This window comes from Lissotriton vulgaris, chromosome 12 (assembly GCF_964263255.1).
Source record: "Lissotriton vulgaris chromosome 12, aLisVul1.2, whole genome shotgun sequence".
Lineage (NCBI taxonomy): Eukaryota > Metazoa > Chordata > Amphibia > Caudata > Salamandridae > Lissotriton > Lissotriton vulgaris.
In genome coordinates, this window is record NC_141700.1 from 176328085 (window position 1) to 176349857 (window position 21773).

A 21773-nucleotide genomic window follows, 5' to 3' on the forward strand; every position below is an offset into this window, starting at 1 on the left:
TGTGAGGACAAAGAAATTGACGAAGTCCTTCAGAGGGATTGTCACCTGTGACCAATTCTCTTGTAAAAGCGCAACCTGAAATGATCAGAGGTATTGAAGGGTTTCTGGGTCATTCAGTTTACCAGCCAGACTGCTAATATTCCAGGAGAATATTCCTAGCAACTTATCTGTCTGATCGTCTAAGTGGGTATTTTGGCATCTTAATAGTCTGGCCGTATTCAGGGCTCCTGAAAGCCAGCCCCAATATGCTTCAACCTTGATGGATGGAACAGGCTTTACAGGAAACACTTCAGCATGTTGCGTTGGAGGGCCTGGGAATTTTCTCAGCACAATTCTCGAGACAGAGTAGACATTTCTAGATCAGCTAAGTATTGTCCCATCCTTCCATGTGGCCTCAAGAGACTCATAACAAAGTGATTATGATTCCCCCAATTTGTAAATGTTTCTGCCTCCTTCAGTACTTTTTGGGCCCACTCAGCTGAGCCCCAAGTAACTTTAGTGGATTTCTTATGCTGTCCAGGGAACAGGTCGATAAAATCTATTGTGATGATATCCTTTGAGGTGACCTCCCCAAGCGTATAAACTTGAGGATGTTGCTCCTGTTTAAAATATTAAATGGGCCCTCAGATGTATATTCTGGCTGTAACAGATTGCAGACTGCTTCAATTGTCTATCTTTATTCTGTCTCATGACCGGCGTACATTGTTGACAGAACTTGCTCTCTGTTCCCAGCCTAATAGGCAGCTGCACTTTCCCTTATGGGATTAAGTTCTGGACCCAAACCTGGGTAAGCCATTTGAGTTTTTCTAGAATCCTTCTCTTCATTACAGCCCATCACTACATCCACGTCTTCTTTAGAATGCTCATTCCTAAGAGTTAAGTGGAGCTCTTTGGCAGTATCAGTCTATAATCAGACCAACCCATTCTTACAAGTGGTCAAAATAGAGTTGGAATGTTGAGGCCAGTTGGTAACAGAAGCTGGATCCAGTAATTCCAGTAGGGCTGCTTCCTGAGCAGTTCCTCTTCCCCTGCCCACTTTTTTCTCACTGCTGACTACCTGCATTGTACCATTTGCTCCCAAATCCCCCCATGTCTGCTGTGGGATTTTGTTTGTGGTTGAGTGGGGGTGACCTGTTTTTATAAAAAAAAAATTGTAGACCTCTGAACTGCTTGCAGGAATGGGTTGTTTGTTACACTCCTTCCTTTTTCTAGCTCTCTTAATCTTTAATACACCACCCATCATCTGTTGGTCATTGCTGATCCTTTGTGTACTTGTTGTTATTGTTGACATCGACCTGGCATCAGGTTAAGTAACTACCCCGCTCCAGGCTTTGCCTTTGTTATTGGTTCCATCCTAAGAGTTTCCGCACTGAAGATCAGCAGCCTCACCTGGAGTTGCATCCCCTGTCAAAAATCATGTTCCATTGTGATCATACAAGCCTTTATTGCATCGTCTTGTGTGTCTCCTGTACCATTGGGGGACCTATCCTTCACCATGCCTTTTAGGTCCTTAAGTAATTGTGACATTGCCTCAGGAAGAGTTGACATATTGTCCAGAACAGGGGAACAATTGCAAAGTTGTCCAACACTGCGCGCCTGCTTGCACTCTTCTTATCAAGGTATTTAAGTTTTCAATTTTGTCATCAATCTCTGCTACATACATTGCTAGGGTGTTCAAGAGGCTGATCTGTATGTCCATTTTATTTCCTTGGAAAATCCTTGCCTCCACTGAGCTCTGTACAATTCTGAGCATGGTTGACCAGGCCCCCCTTGAGACTCCCTGCTGCTTTTTGTAAAAGTTCTGGAATTTGACGATACTTCATTGCCATTTGAGGCAAGCATGTTCTCCAATTCCTTGGAACAGAGATATGAAAAGTCTTTTTTTCCTGATCTTGCGAGTCCCCATCTGTAGGCCTGTCTGTTTCCTATCTATTTCTTGGGTCTATTCACATCCCGTCTGGCTAGTTTCATTTGGGGGCAGTGTCTTGCCGACGAAGGCTGCCATTCCTGCGCTGGAATGACTGCCTGCACGGGGTACCTTTCCATTACCGGAGGCCAACCCTTTATCAGACAGTTGTCGTCTCATTTCTTCCACCTCTAATTGGTTTATTAGGTGAGACAGATCATCCCCTTCCAACAACGAGCTAAATGAGTGTGTCAAGGAGTATTTTACAGCTGTTGTTGGCCCCAGTATTTTGATATCAATTCTTACTTTTGATGCCAATTGCAGCTCCTGATATGAGGAACTAAACTTAAAACTTGGGCAGCTTGTGAAGGTCAGCACCTCACCCTCGTCGGAGTTGTCAGGATAGTACTTGCTGATAGGGGACCTTTGTTTAGCACTCGGAACCTCTCGCTCAAGTTTGTTACCAGAGTCCTTCGCCTGTGATGAAGTGGATAACACCCTTGAATTTTTGTATACTACCACTGTGGTACTTAAAGTAATCAATGGACCCTTGATGCTTGCGTTAGTCGAATATATTGCTGCCCTGCATCCTTCAACAAATTGAACGCGGTCCTGATTTATATTGTTCAAAACCCCAAATTATGCCGTTGGGTGTACCTGAAAACATCTCGGGAGATATTTGTTGGAGACTGCTGGGATGCTACTGGAACTAATGGTGAGGTTTGTCCTGACTGTTATGGCAGTGCCTGGGTTATTTTCCTCCGCTGCTTCTGGGGCGTCACCGGCCATCAGGTTTTTCCAGATTGCATTATGTGGCATATATGACACTGTTTTCCTCCAAGGAAAGGTCAGGTAGAGTTCTTAGTTCCTGGCCCATGAAGCCCCCCTGGGCAGCGGAAAGCTCACCCCCGCTATGTTCCAACAAATATGCCACTACAACAGTCTGGTGGATTGGGGCAAATTGGGGTGGGTTGATGCAGGACAAGTGTAAGCCGCAGCGGACTACTTCCTCACCCTCCGGCAGTAATCCCCAGCCACCAAGGGCATCGCCAGAATCAGACTCCACAACAGTCATCAACACCCCACCTGCTGAGATTTAGAAAAAAATTATTAATTGAATGGCGCAAACAGCAGGTAGCAAGCAGGCAAATGTTGGAGCAAGCAACCAATGACAAATAAGTAGGTGAGTGATTAATGGTAGCCAATTATGGTGGTCAAAGGCGGGCTTATTGTGCTGCCATCACTTTTATCTTTCGGCTTGCTCAATAACTCATTTACTGGCTCTTTTGCTCTCTTGCTTCTTTGACCATGTCTTCCTTGACAGCAGCCGCCTTGTAGAGTCTGCTAATGCACAGTAGTGCGCTGCTCTACTCTCTGCTGCACAAGCAGCCACAGCACCGCTGAGCCCAGGTTTTGGCTCCTCCATGGCTCCCCACAGCTTGTGGCAATGGGCACAGTCACACCGAGACCCGGATCGCTAAACCCCCAGCCACTGCACGCCATTCGCTGTTCACCACTATGCAGCATTCATGGTGCCTTCGCTGTCACCGATATCACAAAGGTACTCACTGCCACGCCCGGCTTCTCGCTCCTCAACGTGTCCTAACAGCATCCTCAAAGCCCCTCAGCAGCATTCTTGCCAAGTCCTCACCGCATGTGCTCCGTTGGTTTGTAGTAGAACTATGCTCTCTCTGAGCTGGCCTGTGGGCCACAGTGCCTCCCCGTGTAGAGTTGGTGCAGTGCTGTTTACCAGAGCTACTATTTAATATCTATGTAGCCCAATTGGCCTCTAATATCAACTCGCTTGGCTTAAATACATAACCATTGCTGGAGATGTAAGTCATTGTTCACCTTAAAAGTAAGGATAGTAGAGCTAATAATTTTCACCAATGTTTATTTAGCACAGGAGAGTGAGTGGATGGAGAAATATTGGTTAAAACTAAAGGCAGAGAAAACTGAAGTGTTAGGCCCAATTTTACAAACTCTTATGCAATGTAGTGCAGCACCCAAAGTTGTTGTGCTGCGTTGTGTGAGAAGGAGAGATAAGGACAGTGTCATATCTATAGAGATATTGTACTAACCTCCTCTCTCCCTGGCGCCGGTGCAGAATTATGCTGTTGAGTGCCATATATACACATTTGTCTGTCTGAGTCTAGAATAGGTTTTGTACTAGAAGGGTACCATTCTAGTACAAAATACTATGCTTTTACTTACTTTATAACTTTTCATACTTTGTATCTGTGCTGTACAGTGCAGCAAACATGCACAGTCAGAAAAGAAAGGAGAAATGAAAGCATTACTCCTTTAAATGCCTGCTTTCAAGTGGCGTTAACTTTTGGTAATATTTTTGTCCACTATTACCAGTAGATAGGATTATATGTCAAAAACCATGGGTGATAGCACAGGAATGCACATATACAACCCATGGATCACCCCATTGAAGTAGAGAAATGCAAAGCAGAGCTTGGCACTGGTTAGTGTTACTTTTTCTTCCAAACCAAAGCAATTACCAGTTCGGGTCTGTGTTAAAAATGTAACTCAAACAAATGCAAAACCTTTTTATATCTGGGCCTTGGTGTGGAGACGAAGTTCAGATCTCTGGAAATCTGAAGAGAGTGTGTGCTGTTATAGCCATAACTTGAAAGGGGTGGTCTGCACACCTTATTTCTCAAAAGTTAATAAAAAATTATCAGCCTCCTTTTAAACTTGCGTGCAAAACTGGGTAGTGCTTTGCCCTAAATGCACTTAACATAATACATGAAAGTGGGGAGCGCAGAATCCACGCTCCACTCCACTGCATTAATGGATCTTAAATCCAACCAACTTGTCGCCATTTCACATTATTCAAAAGTTCATCCATTATCATCCGCGTTTTATCTGAAGTATTTTCTTTCATTTTCAAATCCACATGCATAACAAAATGTGCTTTGGAAACTTCTCATATTTTCGTGTGCCCATCCAGGCCTCTTTCGAAATAAGATCCAAGTACAACAGGTAGTTCGGAGCAGCATTTCTTTTATTACAAACCCAATGCATTTCGGGCTGTGACATCAGCCCTTCGTCAGGGGTCACTGCAAATTAATAAATTCAGAAAAAACCATCAATGCCTGATTACAGCGTTATCAACAACGTTTCAATTTCATGAAATTCACTCTTGTGTTGAAAACATCATTTAAAAACCATTTGGAAACCTGCACCCCGTGATTATCCCCCCCAGAGAAACACCTATGTTCCCTTTGTTTTAGTAGTACCACCCACCTTGCACATAATACGCTCTATTAAAATCCTATTTCACCGTTCAGTTAGATGTCTTTCTTACCCCGTAATCTATTGAATAACTTTCTATAAACTTTAAGCATATGAGAGAGCAAACTCTCATTGTGCTTCCCTTCTCCTATGTTTACCTCTCTCTTCCAATCAAGACGGGGACATCCCCCTTATTCGACACACAGTATGAATCTAATCTCTGTTTAAACCTGTGCCCTTACGTTCGTAATGATTGCACTTTCACGCGTACCTGCTCTCTGGATTTAATATCCATTAATGCAGTGCATCTGGGAGTGAAGCGTGGATTCTGCGCTCCCCACTTTCATGTGTTATAGCCATAACTGCCAACTTTGCGACATGGGAACAAGATTTGAGTCTCAGCGTTGCTAAACATCCTATAATTCTAGGTAAAACACGTAATCTCCCTGTGCCTAAAAAAAAAAAAAGAAAACAAATGTGACCTTGTGTAATATAACTGCTGATCAAATAAAGTTTTCCACAACCTTCCGGTCGAGTTTGCACTATATAAAACTGCAAAATAAAACAAAAAAACTATCTTCAACCTTACTTGAATGACTGCTCTAGTCCCGCTACAGCATTAGAGAATCTTGGAGTCAAGATTTACTCAGCATTGCAGCTGAAGATCCAGTTTCGTCCATTGCCTCAGTCTTCTCACCTGATCCATGTAAACAAACAAATTCTATGGTATCCTACAACAGATGATCACTACATTGTGGTGCCAGACTTAGAGCCTGATTCAGATCTTGGCAAAGGGACTACGGTAACGGATATCCCATCCACCAAAATAGAAATCCTATAGGATATAATTAATTTTATTTTTCGGAGTTCAAGATATCCATAACCGTTGTGACGGAGTAACCCATCCACCAAGATCTAAATCATGCCCGGAGTTATGGCCTGTACTTATGCCTTTGCTAATTCTCTTCTAAATTGGCTTCAATTATTGGAGAATCAAATGGATCGTTTGGCCAAATTCCATTGCAGCTTAACAAGCCTGGACAAACTGCAATAGCAGGCTGCCTCTACCGACGAGTTACAAAGTATGGGCAGATATATGCCACAGTAAATTCCCATGTAAAAATACCATTAGCGTGTGGTAAATCTGACCCAACATCCTGAAATTACAAGTTAAACCCCATGGGAATGAGGAAGTACCATGTGAAACAGTTTTCCAGGTCAGTAATACTACACTGAATTCCCAAATCCATGGAACACATACATTTGCCACCTGCACTGAGCAGGTTATTTCAGGCAGGGGATAACATTGTAAACTGCCCCCTGTCAGAAATAAATTAGGGACTGAGGCTTGAATGCGACTGCAGCTCTAGTCTCATATTATGCTACCGTGTGGAATTACTCCCTGTAGAGTGGGCCTAGCTTTCCCACACTTGGAGAGACTAGTTGTGAAAAAAACGACCCTCTTGGAATCAGATGCAGTGGAATTTCATGAGGTCATTTGACTCTGCCTAACTTGAAATCTTTTCAGCTCTGTCCTGGCACACAACACCCTTTTTGAGAGGTTCACCCATTTCCAGGAAAATGTTTGAATAGTTTGTGCCATCTGGAACTTTATAGTCCACCAGCAGCTTATAGTTCATTGCTTTATAAAAGCAATCTTAGATGACAGGGCCATTCCAGCTTCCTTCTGTTACTTTGGAATTATTTTCCTTTTTAACCTTATAGTTTCAGAAATAACACTATACTAAGCTTTAAAAAAGACAACTTTTTTCCTCCCTAAATACTTGTTCTTGAATAATGGACAGGCATTGACAGTTTTCTAGCTCCTAGAAGCACACTGGATTTGCCCTTTACAAACGACCTTTAGCACAATGTAACATATGCAGCATTAGGTGTTTTGCCTTTCCTTTCCTTAACCACTGAATCATGTTTAACAGAACATGGCCGGCCTGGATAGTGAACAGAATTACATGTAGCATTATCTGCATGCCTTCAAAGTACAGAAAATACACCCCTCTCTTGCTGTCATTGAGACACAGATTTAGAATAGTTGACTTGTATGTCTTCAAGGCGTATGTCAAGGTGTATGTTATCCTTTTTTAGTTCGCACCTGGGCAGCGCATGCACTGCTGTGAGAGGCATGTGCTTTCGATGACCTGTGATTAAAACAATGAAAGTAAAAGTTTTCTGGATTCTGATCTTTCTAGAGTACTGAGAATTTGATCTTCTGATTTGTGCATTTTAGAGAGTGGTTAAAAAACAACAATTGATGGACAGAATGCAGAACAGTGTCATACATTCACACCAGTACAGAGATCTGGGCCCAAATCCATTGTTTTTTTGCACACCATGCCATTCCAGTTTGGACCCAGCCATATGCAAATCAGTCTTGACCCTGCGCCCAATGGGAGCATTCCAACTTGAACTGCCATGCCAGTTCCTTCCTGGACTGAATACAAGCATCCTAGGACTAGTTTTGGGCTTTCAGCTCTCATCAGCCAGGATAGCTTGACCCCAGTGGCATGGGGAGCACAGGACCCACGTCTGGGGATAACCGCATCACTCGGGTGACAAATGCAAAAACAGCAATTGATGGACAGAATGCAGAACAATGTCATACATTCACCCCAGTACAGAGCATGCTTTAGTAACTCATGCAACTATGTTATATTATTTCCCTTTCTATGTTATGTGACGCTCCAGAAACTGAAGTAACTATATGTTCTGAAACAATGTCCTACTTCATGTAAAGCGCTCTGATACCTCCGGGTCTAGCCAGCGCTATGTACAACTTTTCAAATAAATACATAAATCATGGCCTAATTCCATCTTTTTTTGTTCATCATGCCATTCCAGTTTGGACCAAGCCATATGCAAATCAGTCTTGACCCTGCACCCAATGGGAACAGTCCAACCCGACATGCCAGGTCAGATCCTCCCTGGAGTAGAAACAAGCACCCTAGGACCGGTTTCAGGTTTTCAGCCCTCATCAGCCAGGATAGCTTGACTCCAGTGGAATAGAGAGCACAGGTCCCATGTCTGGGCATACCCGTACTGTAGTGTAGTTCCTATATTCCCAATAGGCTCTGCGCATTGGAATAACATATACTATAGTTTAGACGTAGGACTGAGGTCGACTAGGTTTCTATCGAATATATTAAACTTAATTGTGCGTGCCAGCTAGCTCAGAGGTCACTAGAACGTTCTTGAATTCACAAGAAGGGATTAGTTTCTGACAACCGCATAAACATGACAACTTTGTTTCCCAAGAATAAGAAATCAATCTCTAGAGTCGCGGAAAAAATAGATAGCTATTTTACACCTAGTCAATCGTGCATGCTTCGTTTCACCAGAGGTGCTAAGAAAATAGAGAGACGGGCGTTTTTAATAACAGTATTTATTGAACAGTCTTCTTTCTCAAGCATAAGAAATGTACTGCTACAATAGTAATACTGGTTGCGAAGTATAATGCGTACAGTACGAAGAGTATTATAAAATAATACTGTAAAAGCATGGTATGGTTTCTAAGCCATATAAAGTAACATAAAACACATAAAAATACATACACTGATAAATAATGACTAAAAGTACTCAACTGGTGCTTCTAAAATACGCCTACCCTGTGTACCTAACCTAGGTCTAGTACAAGGGAATAAGTAAGTGAGGTGTAGCTTAAGTTTTAGTATTCTTTTGCCAAGAATCTTTTCCAAGAATTCTCTAGGGGTCTAATCAGCTCCGTACCTTGGTTTAGAATGAAGGAGGTCTTGTATCTCTCTCTCAGGACTCCATTTCCCAGCAACCATTAAGGGTAGCCTGGAAACACCGGAGCTGGATTTCTCGGCAGGAGGAAAGACAGTGCCTCCCGGTGCATCAGCTGGAGGGTCGGCTTCCTTCGGCACTTGCTGCTGCAGGGTGCATTGGGCAAGTAGATAGTCGAACTGCTCCAAACTACTGTGTGTTTGTCTGGGCAAGTGTGGGCATATTTATACCTTGAAGATGCCGAGTTTGACTTAAGGTTGGACATAATAACGCCATCAAAGACTCAGTTCTTTGAAAACTCCTGGAGTTCTTGGATAAATCAATATCCAAGCAGGGGGAAGTCCCTGACTGCTGAAGGCGGGTTTTTCCAAGAAATAGTTGTGGATTCCTGGAACTAGTGGAAGTAGCCTTGCCGTATTTGGCAAATTTCCAAAATCACTCCACGCGCTCTGCAGCTAGGCCCTAACTCCCCTTTGCCACCATGGATTTGCTTCAAACCACTTGCTATCAAAAGTATCCATACCCAGCGTTGCTCCAAGACCCCGAAACCCACCCACAAACACCAGGAAGCCCCCCAAACAGGCCCCCGAAACATGATAGTGAGCAAAAAGGCAAAAACTTTTTCCTCATGAATTTTCTCCAAACCACTTTTATCCGGTATTAGACCTTCCCAGCAATGCCCCAAGACCCGCCAACCCACTCGCAAAAAAGCACAACACCCCCAAACAGGCAAAAAGCAAAAATGGAAAATCTCATACTTACAATATTTTTCGGCCTTCTGTCCAAACACGCTGTGCAGCAGGGTCATAACTCCGCTTTTCCACCATGGATGTCCTGGAAAACAAATGCAATCAACATTAGACTGTGCCAGCAGTGCTCCCAGACCCCAAACCCACCCCCAAACACCAGTAACCCACCCAAACAGGCCCCCGAAAACACGATAGTGAGCAAAAAGGCAAAAACTTTTTCCTCATGGATTTTCTCCAAACCACTTTTATCCGGTATTAGACCTTCCCAGCAATGGCCCCAGAGCCGTCAACTCACCCGCAAAGAAGTAGAACACCCCCACAAGTGCAGAGTCTTTCTTCATTGGGCGTAATCCAGCCATCTGCTTTGAGGGAAATAGGAGTCTGGAGGAGGAGGATAGAGGAGCATATTCTTGTGAACTTGTGAACCTGAGGAATGCAGACTGCGGCACCTTCAAATCAATAAGCAAATAAGTGAAGACAGTTCTGCTGATGGGCTTGTTTTTGTGATTAGGTGATTAAATTTTTTTTATTTTAGACTTTGCAAAACAAAGAAAAACAGACACACAGGAATAAAAGTGAATAAGGACGAAAAAGAAAGTTATTGATTCATTGGCTCATTTTCAGGGCTCGGTGTCAGGGAAGAAGAGTTCGTCCTCATACTCTGCGAATTCAGGCGGGAGTAGGTCACCTAACAGAGAAGAACTTCCCTCATCTAAGTTGGTGTCCTCCTCGTCTTCTTCCTGCGTGTATTCTCGTATTTTGTAATCTGGTGGTATGAGGTGCTGATTCATCTTGATCATTGTTAACCTCTCCACATTTTTGGGCGCGAGGCGCGTCCTTTTGGAAGTTACAATGCCACCAGCAGCACTGAAAACACGTTCAGAAGACACGCTTGCGAGTGGGCAAGACAAGTAATTTATAGCCAGGTTAGAGATCTCTGGCCACAATTCTTTTTTCCCAAGCCAATACGCCAATGGGTCATCATGAACATAGACCTCTGCTGAGTCATTCAGATAGTCCTGCACCATCGACTCAAGGTTCTCCTCGGTTCCTCCACTTTGCTTACTTTTTGCTGGGACCTTTTGAGAAGCAAACCCAAGCTGAGTTAGCCAATCCTCTTCTTCACACAATGTTAGTGTTGTGTCTGGTGTAGATGATCCGGTTGCTGGTGCCTTTAACGGCTGAGAGGGAAAATCACTCACTTCTGCCACAGCCACAGGTGCAGAAGTGGATTCTTTTGACTCCGGATGGCCTGCTGATGCTTATGTACTGCCTTTTCCTTCAATTTCCTGCCGTTCTCTTTCAAACCTCATGCCTGACATAGCTAGCCAACGTTTGTACTTTGAAACTTCTGCGTCACCAAAAGGAAAGAATACTCTGCCTGCCAGTGTTTTTTTGTGGCGTGGATCCAGAATAGTAGCACAAATGTAATGCTGTTCTGTGTGGATATTTTGAAGACGTTCATCGCAAAGTAGGCGCTCTAATAATTTCTCCGCCAAATCAAAAGCTTCTTGCTTTTCTTCATCTTTTTGAAACTTAGAACACACCACCTTCAGTTGGTGCTCTAGCATGCCCAACAATGGGATAGCTTTTCCCAAATTACAGTCCTCCCTGCTGACTGCACGCGTGAAGACCTCAAAAGGACGAAGCATGTCTGTCAGGCTTTGAACTAGCTTCCATTGCTCCGCATGTATCCTCAGGTCCTTCATAGCTGCACCCTGTCTAAAGAAATACTGATCGACTACAGCACACTGCTCATACAGACGCTCAAGCATGTAGAAGGTTGAGTTCCAACGTGTTGCCACCTCCTGGATGAGTGCTTTCACTGGCAGTTTATGTTGATGTAGCAGGCCCCTCAGATGCTTCCGGGCCTTAAAAGAATGGCTGAAATGTGTGCACATTCTGCAGCAGGTGGTCAGTAACTCGCACACTGGACTTTCTTCACTCAATAATTTTTTAACACCCAGGTTTATACAGTGCGCCAAACACGGCACTCTGAAATAGTTACCCATATTCATGGCCTTAACTACATTGGCGCCATTATCCGTGGAAACATAACCAATCTTGCGTTTTCTTGGGGACAGCCATTGAAAGACCTTTGTGTTAAACTCCTGCAAAATGTTTTCTCCTGTATGACTTGTCTCCATGCCAATCATGGCTAGTGTTGCATGTTTCCGAGCAGCTTTAAAAACGTTGTCCGGTCAACACCTGCGTTTAGATTTGCTTTAACCCCTGAAAAAGAGACCCAGTGTGCAGTGATGCACATGTAATCAGTGGCTGCGCAACTGGTCCACATGTCTGTTGTTAGATGTATAGTGTGAACAGCACTCTTCTGCAAAGCTGCCCCAATCACCTCCAGCACATCTTCATGTAGTGCTGGAACCGCAACTCTGGCAAAATAGAACCGGCTAGGAACCTTCCATTTAGGGCAGAGCGTTGCCACTAATTCAAGAAAACCAACCCCTTCCACAAAAGAAAAAGGGAAAAGGTCCAGCGCTAGCATTTTAGCCAGCTTAGTGTTATACAGATGCGCCGTTGGGTGGTTGCGTTCAAATGGCGCATCTGAAAACAACATGCTTCTAATGGTGAGCTGGACCATGATTTTACGGGATGATGATGATGATGATGATGACTTCTTCGACCCAGTTGCGCTCGGTGATGATGAACTTTTTCGCATTGGTGTCTCACTCTCTCCCACACTCTTAGTGTGGCTCACAGGGGGTGTGCTGCTGACAGGGGTACTGGTTGTAAGTGAAGTGTTTGACGCTTCTTCCTCCTCGTCATCATCAGATGAAACATCAACAGATACAGTTTGTTGACTTGCAATTCGGGCTTCCTTGATCTCCTTTAGGTGTGCATGCCATTGGACAGTGTGCTGTCTCTCAAGATGACCTCTCGGGCCTCCGGTACCATAGTTGGTACCAAGCTTACCACGACTAACTGCAAGCTTACAAATACTACAAATGGCTTTCTTTTCCCTTGTTGTGCAAACACTAAAGAAGTCTCAAACTGCGGACTTCAAATGTCTGTGGGGGGCGGAGGAGGCATTACTGGTCATGCTGCTAATGCCAGATGAAGTGAAGGATGTGTGTTGCCGAACTTTACTACGTTGTGCACTTGCAGCACCACTAATTGAGGAAATGGAGGTCGAGGTGGATGGAGGTCCCTTCTGGCGAGAAAATATGGAAGCGGTAGGTGGTGGTGTACTAGTTGACTGCAATGGTGGTGGTCCCATTTCCTCCTCGTCGACAACATCACGCTCAGCAGCTTTTCGGGCTAGGGTAAAAATGTCTGTTTGCTGCATGCCCGCTGAGCCTGTAGCGACGTTTATGATGACTGCGTCGTCGTCGTGAGAGTCTTCATCAGCAGGAGTAGTATACACCACCTCTTTTTCAGCGTCATCATCACACCATAAGTACGAGAGTTTCGGGGACCTTCCTTTTACGCTTAGCTACCTTTGTCAGATCATGGTGTGCCCCACTCTCAGACGGCTGTGGTGGTTCCCAATTTAGATCCATATCATCAGAAGGAAGGGGGCTTGAAGAAGATGTAGACACCATCCTTGATCTTTTACTTGCTAGGGATCTGGAAGACAATGATCAGGAGGAGTGACTTCCTCAAATGATACTTCGGCTTGAATGTTGATTTCCTGATGTGCCCCTACTTGGGGAGGAACAACTATTGTGGGCACTTGTGCCGCTCCATGCACCTCTGCTTGCGCATCTCCTTGCGCTGCCTCTCCTTCCACATGTACTTGAGCTTGTACTTGCACAGTTGGTTGTTGTTGCGGCTGTGGTTGTTGAACGCTCGTCAGATGAGTTACAACAACCTGTGTTGATTGAGGGATGCTGCTACTTTCTTGCGATGAGCCAACATCACTGGTCGATGGTGATTGAACAACTAGACTGGCTGCCTCTAAAGCACTCTAGGGCTTGGACTTAAGTTGGCGTGGTGGTGGTGGCACTGAGCCCAATGGAGCGGGGGTGCTGCTCCCAGCTTGGTCCCCAGCAGATCCCGCTGCTGCTGCAGGCGTTCTTTTTTTTTAAATCCCAAAAAATGTGGCGGGCGGCACACCAGTCTCCTTGGTAAGTGGCGCCACTTGCTTCTTCTGCTCCTTACTGGCAACTTTCATGCTAGAGGAGCTACGGGGAACTTTTTTTAGGGCCATCTTCTTCAGATGTCAGAACAGCAGGCCGCAGTTGCACGAGTTGCATAGTTGTCTTGTCTGTGGCTACACGTGGCGTCGCATGACGTTATGCTGCACACACCGCTGCAGGACTTCTTCCTGGCACTGGTGGTTCTCTTGTGCACCTAAAAGCATTGGAAGACAGAGGAACATCAGTTACACACCCCAAAAAGTCGAAAAACACACAAAAATCAGCACAATCCCGTGCCATCCATCCCCTCCATGATGTTTACATTAAAGACAGAGACCCCACAGAAAGATTAAGTCCATGCACCACTCACTAGCCCTGGGCAAAAGGCCCCAACATCAGCCCAAAAAATTGAAAAACACACAAAAATCAGCACAATCCCATGCCATCCATGCCCTCAATGATGTTTAAATTCAAGACACCCCACAGAAAGACCAGGCCCATGCACCCCTCACTGCCCCTGGGCATAATGGATGAAAGCTAGGCAAATTGGGTGCAGGCCTGTGAACACTGCCTGCATTCAAAATGGCCCCTTGCCCCCCAGCACATGGCCAGGGCCTGCCTGTACCAGCACTCAAAATGGCCCCCACCCACATGGCCAGTCCCCATCAACACCCCAAAAAATCGAAAAACACACAAAAATCACCACAATCCAATGCCATCCATGCCCTCCATGATGTTTACATTAAAGAGACCCCACAGAAAGACTCAGTCCATCCACCACTGAGTACCCCTGGGCAAAAGGCCCCAACAACAGCCCAAAAATCGAAAATTCCAAAATTGTAGTTGCAGCAACTGTAATGCCCCAAACAAACTTACTTGTGAAATTTCTAATCCAAAAGTGATCCAAAGAAAGTCAAGAAGGCCTCAAATCCAAATATCCAGCAGCATCCACAAAAAGTAATCCTTCCAGGTCAAGATCCAGCACATGAAGAAAGCACTGGGAGGAGCCTGCTGGACAGGAACAGGAAGTTGGAGAATGTGGGGCACTTCCTCCCCCCCCCCCCCAAAATGGACTCCTTGCAAAAAAAAGTGCAGGCAAATGTCATCCTGAGGAGTTATTCTGATAAAAATCATCATTTTCAGAAGGTTTATGCTGCTTGCTGGTGGATTTCTTGTGCAGAATTGCAAATTTTGCAATTTCGCGAGTGCAAGATTGTTGCTGCCCGCCGCATCTACGTGTTGGCAATTGCGAGCTCTCGCGATGCGTGCTGTGCAAGGTGGCAAGGTGGCAAGCCGCGATGACGTAATCGCGGTCGCCAAACTCCTGCAGGATCCCGCAGCAAGATACAAAATGGCGCAGCACACGCAAGATATGGAGAAAAACAACTCTGCAAACGCTGAATGACGGTAAGTGAACGCCGCGCGCCGCAATATTGTATCACCAAGCAAAAAAATCCGCTGCGTGCGAATTTGCAAATTTTTGGCAAATTCGCGAGAGTTTGCGGATTGCGAATTTGCCGAAAATCCACAAATTCCACGAGCAGGACGGATTTTACGCCCATGCTTACTTTTTTCAAGTTCTGTCTCCACATTTTTAAAAACAATGGTGCCCTCAGATTTATCAGACTATTTGGGACTAGAGTTTGCTCGCCTGTTGGCTAGAGTCTCTGTAACTGAACTAATGTTACACTGTTTTAGGTTTATAGCCTGTGTAACTATTTTTGCCAGTTTGTTTCCATCACATATTTCAGCCCAAGATTCAGACAAAAATAAATCCCCCGAACGTTCTGACTGCAGAAGCTGCAGCACTGGCCTGCCAAGCTTTGCAGAAGCAACCAGATCCCCTTTTTGCAGTTCCGAGCCTTGGCCCCCTTCAATGCATCCCGCGGCGCTTAACAGTAGTCTGTTTGTCGCGCGGGTGCATCTCACTGTTCCCTTTGGCGGGGCCATATCTGCCAATATTGGATAAGCCGAGGTCGCGGTCTCAATCTCGGCGAAAAAAGCCAAGCCAACAAGCTCACGGCAACCCTCGTAGCTGACAGGCGCCTGGATCCGATCGCCTGCATTCAATTCTGGAGTACCGTTCCTGTTTCCTGGGAGTGTATCTGGGTAAGCTTCTCAGCCGGTCCCTGTGTCTTTTCTTTCGTTTTACTTATCCTGCAAACTGCTCATATGCCGCTCCGCTTTTCTTCCCATTCCTCGTTTCTCATAGTATTTCAAACTCGTCACTCATCACACATTTTTCAAAAGCCTCGGGTGCTCCTCTGTGCACCGGAGCTCATTGACAGTGCCAGCCCGCCATCTTGCCTCCTTCCCACCCCCTTTTCTATTCACACTGTGCCAGACCTCCACGGTGCGTCCCGTGGGTCCCATGAGGTTGAGCTTTCAATGGTTTGTGTAGCATGCTCTAGTGTAACCCCCGACCCAGGACCCATCGGTCCGTACGAAAATTCCGGTTGTCTTAATCCCCATGTACCCATTTGTTTATTGGAACCAGCTGGGATACCTGATAGTAAAGCCTCATGTCGGGTAAAGCAATACCCCCATCATACCACCCCATCTTCAACTTTTTCATAGCTATTCTTGGGCCCGTCCGTTCCACAGTAGCCTGCGCACAATGCCTTCGATACCAGTGAAATAGTTGTCAGGAATCATGTTAGGGGTGTTTTGCAATACATAGAGAAACCACGGTAGTGCTAGCATCTTAAAGAGGGCTGCATGCCCCAGGAGAGTTAGGGGAAGGGATCGCCAATGTTTAGCGTTAGACCGAAGGTGAGTCAGGGGGCAAGCAGGTTGGACTCATAAAATAAATTTGGGTCGGTGTAATATAGATACCGAGATACTTGAAGCCCTTTGTTGCCACCGGACTGTCATACCCTCTGGGGCCACACAGCGTGTCACCCCACGGCACGTAAAGCTGGGACGTAGTTCAGTTGATAGTATAGCCTGAGAGGGAGCCAACGATTTGGAATATATGGAGAAACCAGCGGAGAGACCATGAGGGCAAGGCCAAATATAGTAGGATATCATCCGCATATAGAGAGATGCTATCTTCATGGTCCTCTGTCCACTTCAGCCCCCTGATCTTTGGATCTCCCCTAATCCAGACTGCTAGTGGCTCCAACACTAGGGCAAATAACAAGGGTGACAGTTGACACCCCTGTCTAGTACCCCTCCCTTTCCCTGTCGTCAATGGTGGCACAGTTTTGGAAAATGGTGTTTTTCTGCTCTTAGTCTCAGTCTCCAGATTAAGATCGATCTGGAGGCTTGTGTGTCACTTTTAGGGTTTGTTAGTAGGAGTCAGGGCTTTGGGTTTGGCATTTATAGCGATAGCTTCTCAAATTACTTGTTCACTGTTTCTACAGAATTGGAAAGCATCTAGGGTTCCAACATACCAAGAGTGGTATAATAAAATGATTAGACGAAAAAGTTTGAAGAGGCGTATGCAAGATGTGTAGGGGTTGTTAAGAGATTTAATGCCTAATAGCAGTTTATTGATGACATTGAAAAGGGGGCCCCTTATGCAGTAGCAGTGCAAGTGTATAGCGTATTTTTTCAGTTTTTTGATGAGGTGTTGAGGTCATTTTAATATCAGGGAGGGGATATAATAAGGTACTGTGGCACTTTCTTTCAGATGGCTGATGGCTGCTACTATAATTGTACTGTATAATTGATCTTACCATTGTATGAATTAGTGATTGGGGAGGGGGAGATCTAATAAGGTACGAAGGCACTTTCAAGTTAAATATAATATATTGCATTTGTTTTGTCTTTTAATGAATTGGCTGTCCCTGAACCTGTGACTTAGTATCTATTTTTTATGTATTCTGCTGACAATATGAATAGTTATGTGTATTTTCTTTCTGTTGTATGTTTTTCTTATGTAATTGATCTTGGATTCTGCTCAATAAAAAATATTTAAAGAAAAAAAAGTAACCCAGTAAGGACATGGGGGATTATGTATTAGGCCTTTGCTCCAGGATGGCAGAGTATATGCGGAAGGTAAGCAAAACATTTGGAGTCCAGCCAGGAACTGTCAAAATAGATGTATGACCAGAAGGCAACCCTGTCCAAGTACACACCTGGCCAGAAAGTGTGGGTAGGTGAGCCTGTGGCTCCCAGGGCACCCCAAGTCAAGTGGATGTTCCCCATCCCGTACATGAAAAGGTGGAGAGCGGTCACCTACTTGGTAGCCCTGGACATCCCTGACATCTCCACATGGTGAGTTATGTTAATTGACTTAAGCCCCCCCAAGGCCCAGGCTTACATGACCATTCTGAAGGTGATTAAGGGAATCAAGGAGGAAGAACTTGAGTCCTTTCCAGACCTCTTGCTCCACAATGTCCAAAATGGCTCAGAGGAGGGAGAGGTACACTCCCCCACATTGACAGACCAGCAGCAGAGGGATTGTCCCCCATTACTGTGACAGTTGATGAGCTGTTTTCTCTTACACAGGGTTAACCCAGTGGTGTATCCATGATGACAAAAACAACAAAGTGGGTAAGGGTCTCAGGGGAAATGATTAATTAATAAAAACACCTCTGCTCCCCAATTACAGTAAACAACTAATAAGAGGTGGTTAGTCAGTATTGAAGGAACGGAGAAGTGCTTAATGCTACTAGGGTGCAGGGACCCAATTCAAATAGTTTGCCCACCACCTGGCTAGAATGTAGAGTCCATCGGCCCACCCTTATTGGCGGAAGTTCGTCATCTGGAGCTCAAGGAGAACTAGATCTAGGACCACTGTGTTGAGCCCGCTTGCTCTACTGGGTACCTGTTTCATGCTCCTAAAGGCTCTTGCCAAGGTGGATGTGTCAAACCATGTGAACTCAAGTGAAGTGCAGTGCTCAAGTGTGTGAAAAAAAGGTTAAAAATGGCTATCTGGACAAAAAATATGTTTAATGGAGATTGTCCAAAAGTCATGTTTTACAATAACCTGATAGTATGAGAAATATTACTATGTCCTGGCTATGGCTAATGCGGTCGACATGTTTCAGCCGTACTGGTCACCTGACCCGCCTTTCTTCAGGACCTAGATATTAATTATAAGCTACTGCAGGAAAAAGCACATAACTAGTGCTATAAAGAACTATGTGAGCTACAAAGAAATAAGTGTAACTGTGGCATTTGCCACCCTACCAGACACGCATTTGTACGTGCTTTCAGGTAAGAGCTACCTCTTCTTTCCTAAAAGGGAAAAATTTGCAGAAATTAGAGTCAAACTATCAAAGGGATCAATACACAATACAGCATCAGCACTCATCGTTCCGTAGTGAAGTTGATACACTACTCATTTTAGAACCCAAATAGTGATTTCCTAAAAATGCACATGTCATTAATCTTTAGAAGAGAAAGTTCTTCACTTACCCAGCTTTATGTGGGAGAAAAACCTCACCTCACCCGGCTGATTGCTCAGAGAAGGAAGCCCCGCTCTGTTTTTATGTAAAGTAAAACAAAGAGGTTGCATGACAATACCACTCTGTAACAATACTCTACATGAATATAAAACATAAACCTAAAATCAAAAACCCAGGGACACTCTGCACCCGACAGCATGAAATGTTGGGGGTCTGGAAGTAACTACGAAAACTTTCAGTTTGAAGAACTTCTAGAGTGATACAGTTCTATTTAGCCTAAAGTGATATGGTTCTATTTAGTCTAGAAAGTGCCTTGGTTTATCATTACCTTAGTGATCTGCTCAAAAGTATGTAGAAAATAAGCCAAGTAATATCTAGGAAAATGTCAGTCATTATGACCAACAGGATTATGCCCCTTCTTTCTGCATAGTCATGTGAACGCCCAAATGTTAAAAAACAACGAAAGGAAAGAGCATTGTCCAACATTCCGAAATTAAGCAAACATTCAGACCACACCCCTTCTCCTCCTTACCTGTCCGTCGGTGCTTCTAACCAGACTGCAAGCAATCTGGGAGGTGCCGACGGGACAGGGGAGGGCTGTTTATATACTCGCGTTAATTCAGCTGATTGTCTGCAGCTGTGCATTAACGCGTCCCGGTTTCCTGATTAGCCGTGTGCGCATGCTCACTCAGAGAGCGCTGTTATGCATGCATGCGCCCTGGTGTCTAATCATTGCCACATACTCAACACGACACACGCTCGTATGGGTGACACTACCCCCTGCGCGTGCGCAGAGCAATCACGCGAATTTAGTCTAAAAGAGAAAACGGCAGAGACAGCACAAGTCGCGGTTCATTACGATACAAAACGAAGTTTATTGTTGTAATTGGGCGAAATGCCTGTAATCTACCGATTTAATATGGCGGAATAATGGCTATCTTATGCCTATAGGGTAAGAACCCTATATGATCACTCATGTTTGTTATGATCATTTTCACTAATAGCCAGTGTCTTGAAGAGCTGTGACTAGGGGATATGTTTTAAGCTGCAATAGATAAATAGTGCATCTCAGGCGTTTATACTGTGTCCCAACATTAGGCAAGTGTAACTGGTTGGTTACATATCCCAAATACAACAGTATGGGTCTCAGCTGATGTTATATGCTTACAATGTATGCATATTAATGCCATACATAGAATTGTATATTAATTAAAATGGAATGTTGCCACAAATTAATTGCAAATATACAGTTTTCTCATACAAAGAGGCAGATAGATTAGATTTAGATGGTGCCTCTATAGTATGTTTTACAATGGGATAATATGGACAAGGTGTTCATTCAGATAGAGACCCATGGTATTTGGTCGTTGAGTCCTTCAATATCCGTTTTCAATCTGAAAATCCACCTCTGTTCCTTTGTGAACAGAAACCGTGAAATATCCGAAATATGTTGAGGAATAAATGGTCGCTCCAAAATGCACCATCTCAAATCATCCGCTTTATGTTGTTCGGTGAGAAAATGATCAGTGAGTCGGGTGGATTGTTTTCTACACCATATAGTACTCTTGTGCTCACTGATGCGCAGCTTCACCTTCCGTGTAGTGTGGCCAATGTATTTCAGGGAGCAGGGGCATGTAATCATATAGATTACACAGTCCGAATTACAGTTGGTGTGGTTCTGGAGTATCCAAGGGTGACTCGTACCTATGTCCACCGAGATCGTTTTGGTGGTCTGTGGACATGCGGTGCATGAACCACATGGATAATGGCCACGTACTGAAGGGAGTGACCATAGGGTAATCCATATCATTTGTTGGCTGTGTCCGTGGTCGTGTGTGGACGAGGCTGTCCCGCAAACTTGGGTCCTTTTTAAATGCAAAAAGGGGGGTTGGAATGCTCGTGGCAGCCACATTGAGGATCCGCCAGTGCTTGCGTACTGTCTTCTGTACTTGATTTGATAACGTACAAAAAGTCGTTACGAATGTTGGCCTATCATTGGGAGGTTTGTGAGTTCCATCCTCAAGTAGAGCATCCCAATTGTTGTTTGATGCCCTTTTCCAGGCCTGGTGTACAAGCCGTTTAGGGTAGTCACGTGCACGTAGCTGAACAGCCAATTTGCTGGCATGTTTGTCAAAGAGGTCTTTGGTTGAGCAGTTCCTACGAACACGTAAGAACTGGCCCACTGGGAGATTTTCTTTGAGAGCTCTTGGATGGTGACTATCGAAAGCCAGCAAGGAGTTTCTGGACATTGGTTTTTTTAAATAATTCACACTGTAACCTGCCTTCATGAGGAAAAATTGATATGTCTGTGGTTCCGTGATTCCGAATTGGGTTCGATAGTTCCGAAACCCGATTCATAAAGATGGTCGGAAATGGACGATCTTGGTGTCAGTGGACCGCAAATGACGAGTGTAGCGTGTCTGAGTGTTTTCATATGAATCGATATAGGAGAACACTCTGCATTTGAGGATTTAGTCTGAACCCTCGGATTCCATTTTGTAAAACGGCAGCCATCTTGTATGGTTGCCCTAACATAGGCCCTATGATTGTGGCCGAACGAGTCCTTGACACGTACGCCTTAGCTGACTTCTGGTTGACCTGGCCGAACTGACTCCTCGCCTGGGGCGAATCCTGCTGAGCCAGTTCCTTGGTTAGCAGC